At 41.5% G+C, this 19908-nt stretch overlaps 1 pseudogene; it reads right to left on the bottom strand.

The window, feature by feature from the left end:
- Nucleotides 1-11101: 11101 nt before the first annotated feature.
- Nucleotides 11102-14533, bottom strand: LOC135629610 (uncharacterized; annotated as a pseudogene).
- Between the last annotated feature and the right edge of the window lie 5375 nt (nucleotides 14534-19908).

The raw sequence follows: 19908 nt of genomic DNA, 5'->3' as shown, positions 1-19908 counted from the left end.
AAATAATTGTTTAATGCCATCGACCGTAACAAATATGATTAGTTCATGCCGAATCATAACTAATACTAGAAGAATTTCATTTTCTTTCCATGTTTGACTTGTATTTATCGTCACAAAATCTTTGCTGCTATCTGTTTTCAGCTAACAATTATACAACACAATCTGGAAGAGAAACTAATCGCTCAAACTTGAGTACACCAAATCTGCTATTTAACTGTCCTTCCAGTTTTTTATAATCAAAGACCAACCTCAGCAGTAGTATTGGGTTCTTTTTTGTTTATATCAATCATGTATTTATTTATTTATTTTGCAGAAAGTGGTGACTGTGAAACCTTGTTTGTGGAATGGAATGAAGAGACCTTGCTACTTGTTTGCTAGGAAATTTTATCCTGAAGCTCTTCACAACCTGATGCAGTTGTTCTCTAATTACACCCTCATATGAGACACATCAGCATGAACACCATTGTTTGGTCTGGTTGTGCCTCCTGACATCACATTGTTGAGTCATTTGTCAATTCTTGAACTCAAGCCACCTCATTTTGACACCAAACTCCATGTAGCAGCAGAAGATTGTTGGAGGCAATTGGGATGACTTGAATCTATGTTTCTCTCTAAGTAGGGATGAGGTGGATACTACTTTATTTGATGGTGCACTCCACCCAGTACTGGTCTTCTCTCTGTTTTGTGTTTTCCTGGTTATTTGATCTCTTGAGCAGCAAAATTTTGTTAGTCCATTTAACTTTATAGAGTGCTCAATTCTTTTGTAGAGAGAGAGATTATAAAACACTTTCTTTGTGAAGTCTTTATGGCAAATCTCTTATTCTTTTTTTGAAAGAAAACTGAAGCACAAACAGAAGTGAATAATTTGGTTAGCAGATTCATAAAAGATGTCATTAAAAAAACTTAAACAATGGAGAACAACTTAAAAGATCTGAACTTCTAAGATCTGATCTCAAACACAAGCTATATGGTATATTGTGAACATAGTGAATAACAATTATTATGTAATGGATGTTAATATGTACAACATACATATAATGTTATGATGTATAAATCAAATGTAATGTTCTATATCACATTAAAATCTGACATAATTTATAAATCATACATAAAAATGATATAATAATGTTTAAAATAATAAAAATCTTCTTGGGTTTGGTCGGATACTATAGAAGATTTGTAGAAGACTTCAAAAATAGCAGCACCATTGATCACACAAAAAAAAATAAAGTTCATATGGGATGATAAATGTCAACAAAAAAGTTCATATGGGATGATAAATGTCAACAAAGTTTTTAGGAATTGAAGAAGAAATTAACCGATGCTCCTATCTTAGTGATTCCTTGCTTATGCATCTAGGCAATTAAAGCCTCACAAGAAGAACTATCCTACTTATGACTTAGAGCTAGGAGCTATCATTTTTGCACTGAAAATTTGGAGGCATTATCTCTATGGACAGACTTTTAAAATCTTCACAGATCATAAGAGTTTCAAATATATTTTCGTACAAAAACATTTAAATATGAGACAAAGAAGATGGTTGTACTTTCTAAAGAATTATGATTTTAATATCAACTATCATACTGGGAAGGCTAATGTAGTTGCTGATGCCTTAAGCAAAAATACCTATAGTCTTATAGCCTATATGAATATTTAAAGAAATTCTATGATGATGGAGTTAGCAAACTTAAATCTTAAACTTTTATCGGAGACAAATAAAGGTTTTCTTGCGTGTTTGATGGCACATTCATATTTGGTGGAAAATGTTAAATAATGTCAGAAGGAAGATACATATATTTAGATGATAATTAAGGAGATAGCTCAAGGATTTAGACCCAAATTCCTCCAAGCCGAAGATGGTTCTATTACATTCTACAATCGACTTTGTGTTTCCGAAAGTCATCTAGTAAAGATTTAATTATTGGAGGAGGCACATAGATCAAAATTTAATATCCATCCCGGGACTACTAAGATGTATCGAGATTTACGTCAAAACTATTGGTGCCGTGGTTTGAAGAGAGATATAGTAGAATTTGTTTCTAAATGTTTGATATTCCAACAAGTGAAGATAGAACATCGAGTACCTATGGGGAAATTGCTTAGGATTTCGATTCCTGAATGGAAGTGGGAGCAAGTCATTATGGATTTTGTAACAGGATTACCCAAGACTGCGAAAGGATATGACAGAATTTAGGTAGTAGTAGACAAACTTACTAAATCTGCTCACTTCCTCCCTTTTAATAAGAAGTATTCATTGGATAAACTAGCAAGCTTATATATTAAGGAAATTATTCGGGTGTCAATTAGCATTATCTCAGATAGAGATCTAAGGTTCACCTCTAAGTTTTGGGGAAGTTTACAAAAATCTTTGGGCATATAGTTAAAGTTTAATACAACTTTTCACCCCCAAACTGATGGCTAATTTAAAAGGAGAATACAAACTCTTGAAGATCTCTTAAGAGTATGTACTTTGGATTTTGGTGGGAGTTAGGATATGCACTTATGCCTAATTGAGATTTTTTATAATAATAGTTACCATTCTAGCATACAGATGGCTCCATTTGAAGCCCTTTATGGAAGAAAGTGTAGATCACCTATATATTGGGATGAGATAGGAGAACGGAAGCTTTTAGGACCTCAATTAATTCAAAAAGATATTGATAATGTTCGAATTATACGTCAAAGATTATTAACAGCTCAAAGTCATCAGAAAAGTTATACAGATCGAAGGCGAAGAGATCTAGAGTTCGAAGTTGGTGAGCACGTCTTCTTAAAAGTGTCGCCAACCAAGGGAGTTATGAGGTTTGGTCAAAAGGGGAAGTTAGCCCCAAGATTCATTGGCCCATTTGAGATCTTATAAAAGATCGGGTCTTTGGCGTATAGATTGGCATTGCCCCCAGCTTTGGCTAATATCCATGATGTATTTCATGTGTGTATACTTCGAAGATATATCAGGGATCCATCACATGTCATATCTTACCAACCTCTACAACTAAGAGATGATGCTACTTTTGGAGAACGACCAACCCAGATCTTGGAAAGGAAAGAATATATTCTAAGGAATAAAATTATACCTTTGGTAAATATTTGTTGGCAACACCCAGACCAAGAGGCAACGAGGGAAAGAGAAGAAGATATGCAAGAGCAGTATCTTCATCTATTCTATTAAGGTGAGCTAAATTTGGGAACCAATTTTTTTATAGGAGGGGAGAAATGTAATCAAATCAAATAATTAAGTTAGTAATTAATTTTTTTCCTTACTTTCCATTGTAATTTAGGAAATATTAATCTATTTCCTTATTTGTTAATACGAATTAGGAAATAACTATTAAATATTCCAAGTAGGGTGATATCATATTAGTATATTAAATAGAAATAATTTATATTAAATAAATATGAAAATAAAATAAATTTTCTTTAATGGAGACTCACCTCCTCCTATTTAAGGGGAGGGATTTCTCCCTTTTGTTTCTCACTTAGCCAAACCTAGCAACGGTAGGAACGAGGAATTACACCCTATTGACGATGAGTAGGTTTCTGTACCTTTCTTGAAAATAAAAGTTTTAGTTTTTATTTTGATTCTTTAAATATTGAATATTTTGTAGTTTGAAAAATATTTATCAATTCTTTAAATATCAAAATTTTTATTATTGCATTAAAGTCTATTAACTGAAGTTTTTATAATATTCTTTAGTTTATTTAATTTTAGATTTAAATAATTTAAATTTTACATATTTCATGTATTAAATATATTATATTTCTTGGCATTACAACTTGCCTTTAATCTTATTTGGATTAAGATTTTTGTTAAATTAAAATATATTATTTAAAATTTTTTATATTCTTTGATCTGAAAATTCAAATTAAAATGTACTATTTTGAATTATTTAAAATTTATTTTACTAGAATATTTTAAAATTATACATGTGTTAAAAATTTAATTTTTATTTGAATTTAGAAGGTTATTTCCTTGTATTAAAACTTATCTTACAATTTATCTTTTAATGGGTTATTATTTTTTTTTGTTTATATAGTTGTTAGTGAATATATGTTGTTGTATGAAATTTGATATGAATTGGATTGAAATTGCTCACAGGCCCAACCCATAGGTTAGGCCACAACCCACTAGCAGCCCGTAAGCCTAATACAACCCAAAGGTCAGGCCTTGGCCCGTAGGCTAGCCCAGCCCAACCATCATGGGCGGTCACATGCGACGCACATGACTAGTCCATTGGCCTGGGCTAGGTCAGTCTTGTGTGATGCATGTGCTAGTCATAGGTGCCTAGTAAGCCAATCACGTCAATGATGACACGTGTGACTTGACACGAAATTTTTTTGATTATTATATTTTTGACATTTATCATTTTATATTGATTATTGCATATATGCATGTATATATTGTGATGTCCTTGGATCTGTGAAATGGGAATCGGATCGTGATGAGATCACGATAATAAGATCAATTCATCTTTAAACACAGATCCTAAATAATCTCGGTTATAGGTTACTCGAGAGAGACATCGAGATAACTAGATATATTAGTGTACTGTATAGCCATCCATATGATAGATGTAGCTAGACTTATAGCTGCTCATGTGGGGACACTAGGGATACAATACAGGTGCTCATTGGAAAATAAGTTCATTGATTGATCCGCTTACGGAATGCTGGATGGTTGATAATGCCTTATTGTCAGACAACGATTTTGTAGTCCTAATGGTGTATCTAGTCTTTGGACTTAAAACACCAAGATGTCCTGTATGAGTGCTCCATTCTTTGATACCAGACTTATAGGTTTGGATGTCTCAGATCTAGTACAACCGGTCATTGGGAGTGACAATCGACCTTACGAGGGCTAGTGAGTGTCGATAGAAGATCACCCACTCTCAGCGTCATGAAAGGAATATTCCATGTGTTCTTGCTTATGCAAATCCCTGGCCAGGGTCATTCAGATTGAGAGAAAAAGAGTTCTTCGGGAGAATCTGATTAGAACGAGACTCGAGTAGAAACCGTATGGGTTTGACAAAATCATACCCGGTATATGGTCTCTGGGATATTCAGATGGATGAGAGACTATAGTTATACGGTAACTGAGGACAGACAGGTCTAATGGATTGGATTCACATGTATCGTCTGGGGACTACGACGTAGTGGCTTAGTACGTTCGTAGTCGATGAGTCGAGTGAATTATTATAGAGATAATAATTCAATGAGCGAGAAGAAGTTCTGATAAGTATAGCTCACGGCCAGCTCAATATTGGGCCTAGAGGGTCACACACATATGGTAGGTATTACGATGAGTAGAGGTCCGGATATGAGATATCCGCCAGAGCCCCTGACTTATTGGATATCTAATAAGCCCTTGAATTATTGGATCCTATGGATGAGATTCAATAAGAGCCCATAAGAGATTATTGGATAGAGATCCACTAATCTAAGAGGCTTGAATAATTGGATGCAGATCCAATACCCAATATGGGAGGATCCATTAGGGTTTGACAGGGGACCTCTATAAATAGGAGGGATTCAGTTATTCATAGGCTAGAGTCTTTGCTTGCCTCTCATATTCTCCTCCCCCTCTCCACCTCAAAGCAAGCCTGGAGTTTTGAGGAGCCTAGTCGCAGCCCTATTGTGTGGATCACCGCTAGAGAGGAGGACGCTTGACTTCCTTCACCCTCTCCTAGAGATCTGCAATGATTCAGAGGTATACGATCTCTCTAGGTAACACAATCTACTATATATGCAGTTTTAAGTTTCGTGGATTTTTCAATCTTCGCACGACAACGAACATCTCTTTGAGAATAGGGGATTTTGTTTTTGTTCTTCCACTGCGCATGTGATGTCGTCCTAAGATTTTCCAACAATGGTATCAGAGCCAAGTTGTTCGTGAGAAAATTGGTTTTGAATGTTTGTGTAATGCTTTTGATGTCAAAATTGTTAACGCATTGGGCGAGGAAGGCCAGCAACTATTGCTGCCCTTGCTACGCTCGAAGATGGCTACCTGCTTGCTGCCATCTTCGTGTAGGCAGGCCGCCTACAGCGGTGGCCGCAAGGGCGGCGCTCGGCCACCTACGTAGCAACTGCTGATGCACGCGGTTGCAACCGTCAGCTGCCGGCCACCCATAGGCAGAGCCGCCTATGGCACGTAGACGGTGGCACCCGCAAGCGCTGCCTGTGGGCACAACGCCCGCAGCAGCGCTCGCTCACGGAGCAATTGCCTGCACGGGTGGCGGCTGCGGGAGCAGCCCCCGTGGGTAGAGGCCCCTTCTCGCGAGCAGAGCCGCTAGCGAGCACACCGCCCGTAGGCAGGGGCAGCGCCCCCGTTCCCCGCAGCAGAGGGCTACCGCCGACAAGGGTGGCGGCGCCCGCACCAAGCAAGGAGAAGAGAGGGATTGGGGCAGTCTTGGGCCAAAGATAGTTTTACCCTTGGGAATTTAAGAAATTTCAGTTTCTGTCCTTTGTCTAAATTATGAAAATACCCCTCAAAATTCTAAAATTCTCTACATATCCCTTATTTCAGAAAATATTAATTAATTAAATAGTTTAATTAATTATTATTTTTATTATTATCTAGTAGTCCTATATGATGATGATTTATACATGTGATGTATGATGTGTGGACAGATGATCATGGACCGTATGATGTGTGTACTTATGATTATTATTATTGAGGTCTATGAGCCTCCATTATATTTCTCATTTATTGTCAGGCCTGCGTGTTTATGATTAAGATGTAATCATACAAGGAGGCATAGTGGGAGCGTGGATGCGATAGCGGGACCCACGAGACAAATGATCACAATGCATGGAGATGTATCAAGATGTCGACGGAACCGACAAGGATGAGATGGACGATCACAGGGCATGGAGATGCACCGTTGCACACATAGATCTTGATGTAAGTGATTAGGCCTATTGGCTCGGGCCTGATCACATTAGGTTGTGGTCCATGATCATCTGGTGTGATTGCTTATACACATATTAGATATGTATATATATTTACATGCGATGTAGATATATATTAAATATGTATATGTGTGACATATCATATTAGGAAACCAAATCATAGAAACCCCTCTCTCGATAATATTAAGTCGGTAAACGTGAGGTAATTAGATTGACCCACGTGGCCTTCCATCGTTATAAGGACCGATTCCCGGTGTAGGTTGAGTTGGTCGAGTCCCTCGAGGCTCACCTATATCGCGATTCGCTATCTTGACTACGACATAGAGATGTCACCGGTGACCTGAGGACATGGTATACTTGGTCAAGTCCCTCGAGGGTATATCATCGAATCAGACTTATCTTGTAACGATGGTGTTGACTTAACCGAGCATCTTGGTTGGTCGAGTCCCTCGAGACCATGGTGATTCGGAGGCCGAATAGGACGGGAATCACAAGGAGTTGTGATCGGCAATAGTTGCCTACCTTTTGGGCTTAGTGTGATTGGTCGAGTCCCTCGAGGTTACACTAAGATGCTGATTGGATCCTGATCCCCACTAGAAGCTTGCCGGAGAATTTTGTTTCACATGCTGAGGGTGTCGCGTGACTTGCCAGTAAAATAGTGGGAGCATATTAAGATAAAAGTCCATATCTTGATTTTTTATTTCTTACAAAATCTGTATATTATTCATTTCTGCGGCATCTTTATTTTTAGAAAATGTCGCTTTCAAATCCCTTACGTGACATACTTGATGTCAACCACCTTACTGGTCCAAATTATACAGATTGGCTCTGCAACTTGAGAATTATTCTCACAGTAGAGAAAATCGCATATGTCCTTGATACAGTGATGCCTACGCCCGAGAAATAGGCAAGCGAGGATGAAATCGCTTGCTACGTAAAGTATATTGATGACTCCACTCTTGCTTAGTGTTACATGTTAGACTCTATAACTCCCGAGTTATAGAGACAATATGAAAAGATGGATACCAGATCCATTCTCCTACATGTCCACAAATTATTTGAGGAACATGGAAGGACTCAGCGATATGAGATATCCAAGAGCCTCTTCGGCGCTAGGATGACTGTGGGGATACTGGTTCAGAACTATGTCCTAAAGATGATTGAGTGGATAGAGAAACTCACAGGTCTAGGAATGGTCCTAGAGGATAACTTGTGTGTGGGCATTGTGCTTCAGTCCTTACCAGATTCCTTTTCACAGTTCATAATTAATTTTAATATGAACAAGCATGAGATTACTCTCTTAGAGCTCCTCAATATGTTGAGGGAGGTAGAGAGCACTATAAAAAAGGAGAAGCCAATTCTCTACACTGGTGAGACAAAAAAGAAAAGGAAAGCAGAAAAGTCCCTTAAGAAGGGCAATGGCAAGGGTAGATCAGGTAAAGCAAAGGTTGCTAAGAAAGACTCAACAAAGGACAAAGGCCAGTGCTTCCACTATGACAAAGATAGGCACTGGAAGAGGAATTATAAATAGTACCTTGTAGAGACGGCGAAATAGAAGCTTTAGGTACATTCATGATCAGTCTCCATTTGTTAGACTCTTATGATAACATATGGGTATTGGATATCGATAGTGCTTATCTTATATGCAATTCATTGCAGGTTCTGGCAAGGCCCAAGAGACTGGAGAGAGGCGAGATGAACCTCAAGATGGGCAATGGAGCAAAAGTTGCTATAGTAGCTATTGGCGAGGTCGCCCTACATCTGCCTGGTGGAGCTATTATTGCATTAGATGCATGTTATTTTATTTCTTCTATTATCAAAAACATTATCTCCATTTCATGTTTGATAGTTAGTGGATATAAATTAGTTTTTTAGAACAATGGTTGTTCGATATTATTAGATGATGAGATCATCACGAAAGAAACATTGCATAATGGTTTATTTATGCTAGACACTACTCCACATATCATGAATGTAAGTGTGTCTAAGAGGAAACAAGATGAGGTGAATAGTGGATACCTATGGCATTGTAGGCTAGGTCACATCCATGAGGGAAGGTTCAAAAGTTGCTAAAGGATGGATATCTAGATCCATTCGACTATGAGTCATATGCAATATGCGAGCCTTGCCTTCGTGGAAAATTGACCAACTCTCTATTTAGTGGAATTGGAGAAAGAGGCACTGAGTTGTTGGAACTCATATATAGTGATGTATATGGACCCATGTCAATTGATGCCATTGGTGGTTACTCCTACTTCATTACCTTCACTGATGATTTCTCAAGGTATGGATATGTATAATTAATGAAGTATAAGTGTGAGGCCTTTGAGAAATTCAAAGAGTATAAGAATGTAGTAGAGAACCAGACTGGAAAGAGTATCAAGACTCTTCGATCAGATCGAGGAGATGAGTGTTGGGAAATCATTGGGGGGCGACATCATATGCGCAGCGGAAGAACAAGAAAAACAAAATCCCCGATTCCCAAAAAAATGTTCGTCGTCGTGCGAAGATTGGTGCGCAAAAATCCGTAAAACACAAAACTGCGTATAGAGATTGTGTTACCTAGGGAGATCGTATATCCCTGTTTCCTTGCAGATCCTTAGGAGAGGGTGAAGGAGGTCAAGCGTCCTCCTCTCTAGCGGTGATCCACACAGCAGGGTTGCGACGACGCTCCTCAAAACTCCAGGCCTACTCTGAGGTGGAGAGGGAGAGGAGAATAGGAAAGGCAAGCAAAGACTCTAGCCTATGAGGCTGTGAATCCCTCCTATTTATAGAGATCCCGTGTCAAAACCCTAATGGGTCCTTCCCTAGTGGGTATTGGATCTGCATCCAATAAGATAAGGGCTCCGTCGGATATCTCATATCCGAACCTCTACTCATCGCAATGCCTACCATATGTGTGTGACCCTCTAGGCCCAATATCGAGCTGGCCGTGAGTCATACCTGTCAGAACTCCTTCTAACTCAGTGAATTATTATCTTTGTAATAATTCACTCGACTCATCGACTACGGACGTACTAGGCCACTACGCCATAGTCCCCAAACGATACAGGGGAATCCAATCCATTGGACCTGTCTGTCCTCAGTTACCATGTACCTATAGTCCCTCATCCATCTAATATCCCAGAGATCATATATCGAGCATGGTGCTGTCAGACCCATACGGTTTCTACTCGAGTCTCACTCTAATCGGATTCTCCCGGAGAACTCTTTCTCTCTCAACCCGAATGACCCTGGCCAGGGATTTGTCTGAGCAAGAACACATGGAATATTCCTCTCATGACGCCGAGAGTGGATGATCCTCTATTGACACTCAATAGCCCTCGTAAGGTCGACTACCACTCCCAATGACCAGTTGTACTAGATCTAGGGACAGCCAAACCTATAAGTCTGGTATCAAAGAGTGGAGCACTCATACAGGACATCCTTGGTGTCTCAAGTCTAAGGACCAGATACACCACTAGGACTACGGAATCGCTGTCTGACAATAAGGCATCATCAACCATCCAGCATTCCGTAAGCGGATCAATCAGTGAACTCATTCTCCTATGAGCACCTGTACTGTATCCCTAGTGTCCCTACACGAGCAGCTATGAGACCAGCTGCATCCATCATATGGACGGGTATACAGCACACCAGTCTATCCGGTTATCACGATGTCCTTCTCGAGTAACCTATGACCGGGATTATTTAGGATATGTGTTTAAAGGTGAATCGATCTCATTATCGTGATCTCATCACGATCTGATTCCCATTGCACAAATCCAAGGACATCACAATATATATATGCATTTATGCAATAGTTATAAAGTGATATACGCCAAAATATAATAAGCAAAAAGATTCTGTATCAAGTCACATGTGCCATCACTCACGTGATTGGCTTGCTGGGCACCTATGACTAGCAATCTCCCACTTGACCTAAAGCCAATCACCTATGTGTCTGATCCCCATCAGACTCCTGTGACGCTCAAAGACAAAATGAGACAACGGCTTTGTCAGTGGATCTGCAATGTTATCTTCGGATGGAACTCTTTCCACTGCTACATATCCTCGGGTTACGATCTCTCTGATAAGTTGGAACCTCCTCAGAACACTTCTGATGAGACCCGGGTTCCCTTATTTGAGTAATCGCCCCGTTATTATCGCAATATAAGGAGATCCGCTCCTCGCTACCTGGCACGACTCCCAAATCTGTAATGAACTTCTTCACCCAGACTCCCTCCTTCGCTGCATCTGATGCAGCAATGTACTCCGCCTCTGTGGTCGAGTCAGCAGTGGTATCTTGCTTGGAACTCTTCCAGCACACTGCTCCTCCATTCAAGGTGTACACATACCCTGAATTCGACTTGCTATCATCGACATCAGACTGAAAACTTGAGTTAGTGAAGCCTTCAACCTTAAGGCTATTACCTCCATATACTAGTAAAAGATCCTTAGTCCTTCTCAAGTACTTAAGGATACACTTTACTGCTTTCCAGTGCTCCAAGCCTGGATCCGCCTGATACCTGCTCGTGACACTCAGAGCATGCGCTATATCAGGCCTAGTAAATAGCATGGCATACATGATAGACCCTATTGCTGAGGCATAAGGTATTATATTCATATTTGCCCTTTGGAATTTTCCATGCCAAACCTTTTGACAATGGTTTCTATGTACCTAGATTGGGACAAGCCAAGCATCCTCTTGGATCTATCTCTATAGATTCTAATCCCCAAGATATAAGATGCTTCCCCTAAGTCCTTTATGGAGAAGTGTTTAGATAACCAAGTCTTTACAGTGGATAACATTCTTACATCATTCCCAATGATGAGGATGTCATCCACATATAACACCAAAAAGGTGATAGCGCTCCCACTTACCTTCCTGTACACACAAGGCTCATCTTCGTTCTTAACGAAGTCATAAGATCTGATTGCCTCATCAAATCTTATGTTCCAACTTCGGGAAGCTTGCTTTAGTCCATAAATGGATCTAAGCAACCTACACACCTTATCTGGGCAGTTCTTGGACACGAATCCCTCAGGTTGCATCATATACACCTCCTCCTCGAGGTTCCCGTTGAGGAATGCGGTTTTCACATCCATCTGCCAGATCTCATAATCATAGTGTGCTGCAATAGGCAATAGAATTTTGATGGATTTTAGCATTGCTACGGGTGAGAAAGTTTCGTCGTAGTCAACACCTTGCCTTTGACGATACCCTTTAGCCACTAGCCTTATTTTATAAGTCTCTACCTTTCCATCTACTCCGATCTTTTTCTTAAAGATCCACTTGCAACCGATGGGTACAATACCTTCGGGCGCATCAACTAGGTTCCAAACCTTATTGGAGTACATAGAATCCATCTCAGAATTCATGGCTTCTTGCCACTTCCTGGAGTCTATACTCATAATAGCCTCCTCGTAGGTCTGAGGATCAATATCCTCTACATCCTCTGCTCTAATATGTCCCACATATCTCTCAGGATGATGGGATACTCTATCAGACCTGCGTAAAGTTGAAACTTGTGTATTAGGTTCCTGAACAGACTCGGGCTGTAGAGTGGTGCTTGAGCTTGGTTCTCTAACTTCGCTCAACTCTATCATTCTCCCACTGTCTCCGCCAAGAATGTGTTCCTTCTCAAGGAACACTGCTCTCTTAGCTACAAAGACCTTTTTGTCCTCGGGATGATAGAAGTAATACCCACAAGTTTCCTTGGGGTATCCCACAAATATGCATCGCTCTGTCCTTGATTCTAACTTATCGGGGTTGTGTCTTTTAACGTGGGCAGGGCAGCCCCAAATCTTAACAACCTTAAGATCAGGCTTCTTCCCTTTCCATATCTCATATGGTGTAGACACTACCGACTTAGTTGGAACTCTGTTCAGAAGGTAAGCTGCGGTTTCTAAGGCATATCCCCAGAATGAGATGGGTAGGTCAGCGAAACTCATCATGGACCGTACCATATCTAATAACGTACGATTTCTCCTTTCAGAGACACCATTGAGCTGAGGTGTGTAAGGAGGTGTCCATTGGGATAATATTCCATGGTCCTTGAGGAACTGAGTAAACTCTGTACTTAAGTACTCACCTCCTCGATCTGATCGAAGAGTTTTGATACTCTTTCCAGTCTGGTTCTCCACCTCATTCTTATACTCTCTGAATTTCTCAAAGGCCTCGGACTTGTACTTCATTAAGTACACATATCCATACCTTGAGAAATCATCAGTAAATGTAATGAAGTAGGAGTAACCTCCAATGGCATGAGTTGACATGGGTCCACATACATCACTATGTATGAGTTCCAACAACTCAGTGGCTCTCTCTCCAGTTCCACTAAATGGAGAGTTTGTCAATTTTCCACGAATGCAAGGCTCACAAGTTGCATAAGACATATAGTCGAATGGATCTAGATATCCATCATTTAGTAACTTTTGAATCCTTCTTTCATGGATGTGACCTAGCCTACAATGCCACAGGTATGCACTGTTCACTTCATCTCGTTTCCTCTTAGACACATTTACATTCATGATATATGGAGTAGTGTCTAACATAAATAAACCATTATGCAATGTTCCTTTCGTGATGATCTTATCATCTAATAATATTGAACAACCATTGTTCTCAAAAACAAATTTATATCCACTAATTGTTAAACATGAAATGGAGATAATGTTTTTGATAATAGAAGGAACAAAATAACATGCATCTAATGCATTAAAAGCTCCACTAGGCAGATGTAAGGCGACCTCGCCAACAGCTACTACAGCAACTTTTGCTCCATTACCCATCTTGAGGTCCATCTCGCCTCTCTCAAGTCTCCTAGGCCTTGCTAGAACCTGCAACGAATTGTATATATGATAAGCACTACCGGTATCCAATACCCATGTGTTATCATAAGATTCTAACAAATGGAGACTGATCATGAATGTACCTAAAGCTTCATCAAGCTTTTGTTTCGCCCTTTCTGCAAGGTACTCTTTGCAGTTTCTCTTCCAGTGCCTGTCTTTACCACAGTGGAAGCACTGGCCTTTGTCCTTTGTTGGGTCTTTCTTAGCAACCTTTGCTTTACCTTGTTTGCCTTTGCCCTTTCCCTTCCTAAGGGACCTTTCTGCTTTCCTTTTCTTTCTGGTCTCACCTGTGTAGAGAACTGGCTTCTCTTTCTTAATAGTACTCTCTACCTCCCTCAACATATTGAGGAGCTCAGAGAGTCACCTCAAGCTTGTTCATATTAAAATTCATTATGAACTGTGAAAAGGAATCTGGTAGGGATTGAAGCACAATGTCCACACACAAGTTATCCTCTAGGACCATTCCTAGACCTGTGAGTTTCTCTATCCACTTAATCATCTTTAGGACATGGTTCTGAACCGGTGTCCCCTCAGTCATCCTAGCGCGGAAAAGGCTCTTGGATATCTCATATCGTTGAGTCCTTCCCTGTTCCTCAAACAATTTACGGACATGTAGGAGAATGGATCTGACATCCATATTTTCATGTTGTCTTTGTAACTCAGGAGTCATAGAGCCCAACATATAGCACTGAGCAAGAGTGGAGTCATCAATGTACTTCACGTAGCGAGCGTTCTCATCCTCGTTTGCCCCTTCTTCGGGCGTAGGCATCACTGTATCAAGGATGTACATGATTTTCTCCGCTGTGAGAACAATTCTCAAGTTACGGAGCCAATCCGTATAATTTGGACCAGTGAGGCGGTTGACATCAAGTATGCCACGCAAGGGATTTGAAAGTGACATTTTCTGAAAATAAAGATGTAGCAGAAATGAATAACATGCAGATTTTGCAAGAAATAAACTATCAAGATATGGACTTCTATCTTAATATGCTCCCACTATTTTACTATCGAGTCACGCGACACCCTCAGCACGTGAAACGGAAGTCTCCGGCAGACTTCTAGTGGGGATCAGGATCCAATCAGCGTCTTAGTGTAACCTCGAGGGACTCGACCAATCACACTAAGCCTAAAAGGTAGGCAACTCTTGCCGATCACAACTCCTTGTGATTCCCGTCCTGTTCGGCCTCCGAATCACCATGGCCTCGAGGGACTCGACCAACCATGATGCTCGGTTAAGTCAACACCTTCGTTACAAGATGAGTCTGATTTGATGATATACCCTCGAGGGACTCGACCAAGCATACCATGCCCTCAGGTCACCGGTGACATCTCTATGTCGTAAGCAAGATAGCGAATCGCGATATAGGTGAGTCTCGAGGGACTCGACCAACTCAACCTACACCGGGAATCGATTCCTACTCATAACGATGGAAGGCCACGTGGGTCAATCTAATTGCCTCACGTTTACCGACTTAATATTATCGAGAGATGTTTCTATGATTTGGTCTCCTAATATGACATGTCACACATATACATATTTAATATATATCTACATCGCATGCAAATATATATACATATCTAGTATGTGTATAAGCAATCACACCAGATGATCATGGACCACAACCTAATATGATTAGGCCCGAGCCAGTAGGCCTAATCACTCACATCAAGATCTATGTGTGCAACGGTGCATCTCCATGCCCTGTGATCGTCCATCTCGTCCTCGTCGGTTTCGTCGACATCTTGATGCATCTCCATGCATCACGATCGTCCGTCTCGTGGGTCCCGCTATCGCATCCACGCTCCCGCTACACCTCCTCATATGATTATAACTTAATCATAGGCACGCAGGCCCGACAATAAACGAGAAATATAATGGAGGTTCGCAGACCTCAATAATAATAATCACAAGTACACACATCACACGGTCCATGATCATCCGTCCACACATCATACATCACATGTATAAATAATCATCATCATGTAGGACTACTAGATAATAATAAAAATAATAATCAACTAAACCTTTTAATTAATTAATATTTTCTGAAATCAGGGATATATAGGGAATTTCTCAATTCCTAAGGGTATTTTCATAATTTAGACAAAAGACAGAAACTGGAATTTCTCAAATTCCGAGGGGCAAAACTATCTTTTGCCTAGAAAACCCTAATACCCTTTCCCCCTTTCGCTGCTGCCACCGTCGCCACCCTGCCGGCGGCAGCCTGTGCGGCGCGGCGAGGGCACTGCCCTCGCCTGCAGGCGGCACACCCGCTGGCGGCGATGCCGCTGCGGGTGGGCGCCCCCTTCGGGCGCCGCTGCCTCCGCAGGCGGTGCTGTACCGCCGGGCGGCCGCCCCTGTGGGGGGGGTTTCGCCCGCGGGAGCAGCGGCGGCAGGCGTCGCGCGTCGCTGCCCTGCGGCGGCATGCGCCGCTTCCTTTCGGCGGCAGGCGCCGCTGCCCTGCGGCGCCTCTGCCCGTGGGTTGCCAGCCCCGCCAGCATCAAGCCTACTGCAAGCAGACCGCCGGTCGGCTGCTGCAGGCACAGCGCTTGCGCATGCGCCGGCGCTGTGCTGCCTGGCTGCGGCTGCGGCTGTCGCTGCAGGTGGCTGCAGGCATGCAGATCGAGGGCAGCAACTGTTGCTGCCCTTCCTCGCTTTTGCGTCAACGATTTTGACGTCAAAATTCTTCCTAAACACAATACACGCAGTTCAAAACCAATCATTCGCACGAACAACCTGGCTCTGATACCACTGTTGGGAAATCATTGGGGGGCGACATCATATGCGTAGCGGAAGAACAAGAAAAACAAAATCCCCGATTCCCAAAAAGATGTTCGTCGTCGTGCGAAGATTGGTGCGCAAAAATCCGCAAAACACAAAACTGCGTATAGAGATTATGTTACCTAGGGAGATCGTATATCCCTGTTTCCTTGCAGATCCTTAGGAGAGGGTGAAGGAGGTCAAGCGTCTAGCCTATGAGGCTGTGAATCCCTCCTATTTATAGAGATCCCGTGTCAAAACCCTAATGGGTCCTTCCCTAGTGGGTATTGGATCTGCATCCAATAAGACAAGGGCTCCGTCGGATATCTCATATCCGAACCTCTACTCATCGCAATGCCTACCATATGTGTGTGACCCTCTAGGCCCAATATCGAGCTGGCCGTGAGTCATACCTGTCAGAACTCCTTCTAACTCAGTGAATTATTATCTCTGTAATAAGTCACTCGACTCATCGACTACGGACGTACTAGGCCACTACGCCGTAATCCCCAGACGATATAGGGGAATCCAATCCATTGGACCTGTCTGTCCTCAGTTACCATGTACCTATAGTCCCTCATCCATCTAATATCCCAGAGACCGTATATCGAGCATGGTGCTGTCAGACCCATACGGTTTCTACTCGAGTCTCACTCTAATCGGATTCTCCCGGAGAACTCTTTCTCTCTCAACCCGAATGACCCTGGCCAGGGATTTGTCTGAGCAAGAACATATGGGATATTCCTCTCATGACGCCGAGACTGGATGATCCTCTATTGACACTCAATAGCCCTCGTAAGGTCGACTACCACTCCCAATGACCAGCTGTACTAGATCTGGGGACAACCAAACCTATAAGTCTGGTATCAAAGAGTGGAGCACTCATACAGGACATCCTTGGTGTCTCAAGTCTAAGGACCAGATACACCACTAGGACTACAGAATCGCTATCTGACAATAAGGCATCATCAACCATCCAGCATTCCGTAAGCGGATCAATCAGTGAACTCATTCTCCTATGAGCACCTGTACTGTATCCCTAGTGTCCCTACACGAGCAGCTATGAGACTAGCTGCATCCATCATATGGACGGGTATACAGCACACCAGTCTATCCGGTTATCACGATGTCCTTCTCGAGTAACCTATGACCGGGATTATTTAGGATATGTGTTTAAAGGTGAATCGATCTCATTATCGTGATCTCATCACGATCCGATTCCCATTGCACAAATCCAATGACATCACAATATATATATGCATTTATGCAATAGTTATAAAGTGATATACGCCAAAATATAATAAGCAAAAAGATTCTGTATCAAGTCACACGTGCCATCACTTACGTGATTGGCTTGCTGGGCACCTATGACTAGCAATGAGTACTTAAGTACAGAGTTTACCCAATTCCTCAAGGACTATGGGATATTATCCCAGTAGACACCTCCTTATACACCTTAGCTCAATAGTGTGTTTGAAATGAGAAATCGTACGCTGTTAGATATGGTACGATCCATGATGAGTTTCACTGACCTACCCATCTCATTCTAGAGATATGCCCTAGAGACTACAGCTTACATTCTAAACAGAGTTCCAACTAAGTCGGTAGTGTCTACACCATATGAGATATAGAAAGGGAAGAAACCCGATCTTAAGATTATTAAGATTTGGGGCTGCCCTGTCCACGTTAAAAGACATAACCCCGATAAGTTGGAATCGAGGACAGAGCGATGCAAGTTCGTGGGATACCCCAAGGAAACTTATGAATATTATTTCTATCATCTCGAGGACCAAAAGGTTATTGTAGCTAAGAGAGCAGTATTCGTTGAGAAGGAACACACTCTTAGCGGAGACAATTGGAGCATAATAGAGTTGAGAGCGGTTGGAGAACCTAACACAAGCACCACTCTACAGCCCGAGTCTGTTCAAGTACCTAATACACAAGTTCCAACTTTACGTAGGTCCGGCAGAGTATCCCATCCTCCGGAGAGATATGTGAGACATATTAGAGGAGAGGATGTTGAAGATATTGATCCTTAGACCTACAATGAGGCTATTATAAGTATAGACTCTGGGAAGTGGCAAGAAGCCATTAATTCTAAGATGAATTCTATGTACTCCAACAAGGTTTGGAACTTAGTTAATGCGCCTGAAAGTATTGTACCCATCAATTGCAAGTGGATCTTTAAGAAAAAGATCGGAGTATATGGAAAGGTAGACTATAAAGCAAGACTAGTGGCTAAAGGGTATCGACAAAGGCAAGGTGTTGACTATGATGAAACCTTCTCACCCGTAGTAATGCTAAAATCCATCTGAATTCTATTGGCTATTGCAGCACATTATGATTATGAGATCTGACAGATGGATGTGAAAACTACATTCCTCAATGAGAACCTCAAGGAGGAGATATATATGATACAACCCGAGGGATTCGTGTCCAAGGACTGCCCAGATATGGTGTATAGGTTGCTTAGATCCATTTATGGACTAAGGTGTGGATGATATCCTGATCGTTTGGAATGATGTAGGAATGCTATCCACAGTAAAGGCTTGGTTATCTAAAAACTTCTCCATGAAGAACTTAGGGGAAGCATCCTATATCTTGTGATCTATATAGATAGATCCAAGAGGATGCTTGACTTGTCCCAGTCCAGGTACATAGAAACCATTGTCAAAAGGTTTAGCATAGAAAATTCCAAGAGAGGTCTCATTCCGATAAGACATGGGATATCTTTTTCTAGGAGTATGTCCCCAAAGACTCTTGAAGAAAGAGCGAACATGAATATGATACCATATGCCTCAGCGATAGGGTCTATCATGTATGACATGCTACGTACTAGGCCTGATATAGCGCATGCTCTGAGTGTCATGAGCAAGTATTAGGAGGATCCAGCCTTGGAGCTTTGAAAAGCAGTAAAGTGTATCCTTAAGTACTTAAGAATGACTAAGGATCTTTTACTAGTATATGGAGGTAGTAGCCTTAAGGTTGAAGGCTACACAGACTCGAGCTTTCAGTCTGATGTCGATGATAGCAAGTCAAATTCGGGGTTTGTGTATACCCTGAATGGAGGAGTAGTATGCTAGAAGAGTTCCAAGCATGATACTATTGCTGACTCTACCACAGAGGCGGAGTACATTGCTGCAGCAGAGGCAATAAAGGAGGGAGTCTAGATGAAGAAGTATATCACAGATCTAGGAGTCGAGCCAACTAGCAAGGAGTTGATTCATTCTATTACGACAACTACGGGGCGATTACTCAAACAAGGGAACCCGGGTCTCATCAGAAGTGTTTTAAGGAGGTTCCAACTTATTAGAGAGATCATGACCCGAGGAAATATAATAATGGAAAGTCGTTGTCTCATATTGTCTTTGAGTGTCACAATGGTCTAATGGGGATCAGACACATAG

Source organism: Musa acuminata, chromosome BXJ3-1, assembly GCF_036884655.1.
Source record: "Musa acuminata AAA Group cultivar baxijiao chromosome BXJ3-1, Cavendish_Baxijiao_AAA, whole genome shotgun sequence".
Lineage (NCBI taxonomy): Eukaryota > Viridiplantae > Streptophyta > Magnoliopsida > Zingiberales > Musaceae > Musa > Musa acuminata.
The sequence above is the reverse complement of the archived record's forward strand: the minus strand, read 5'-3'. Positions and strand labels throughout refer to the sequence as shown.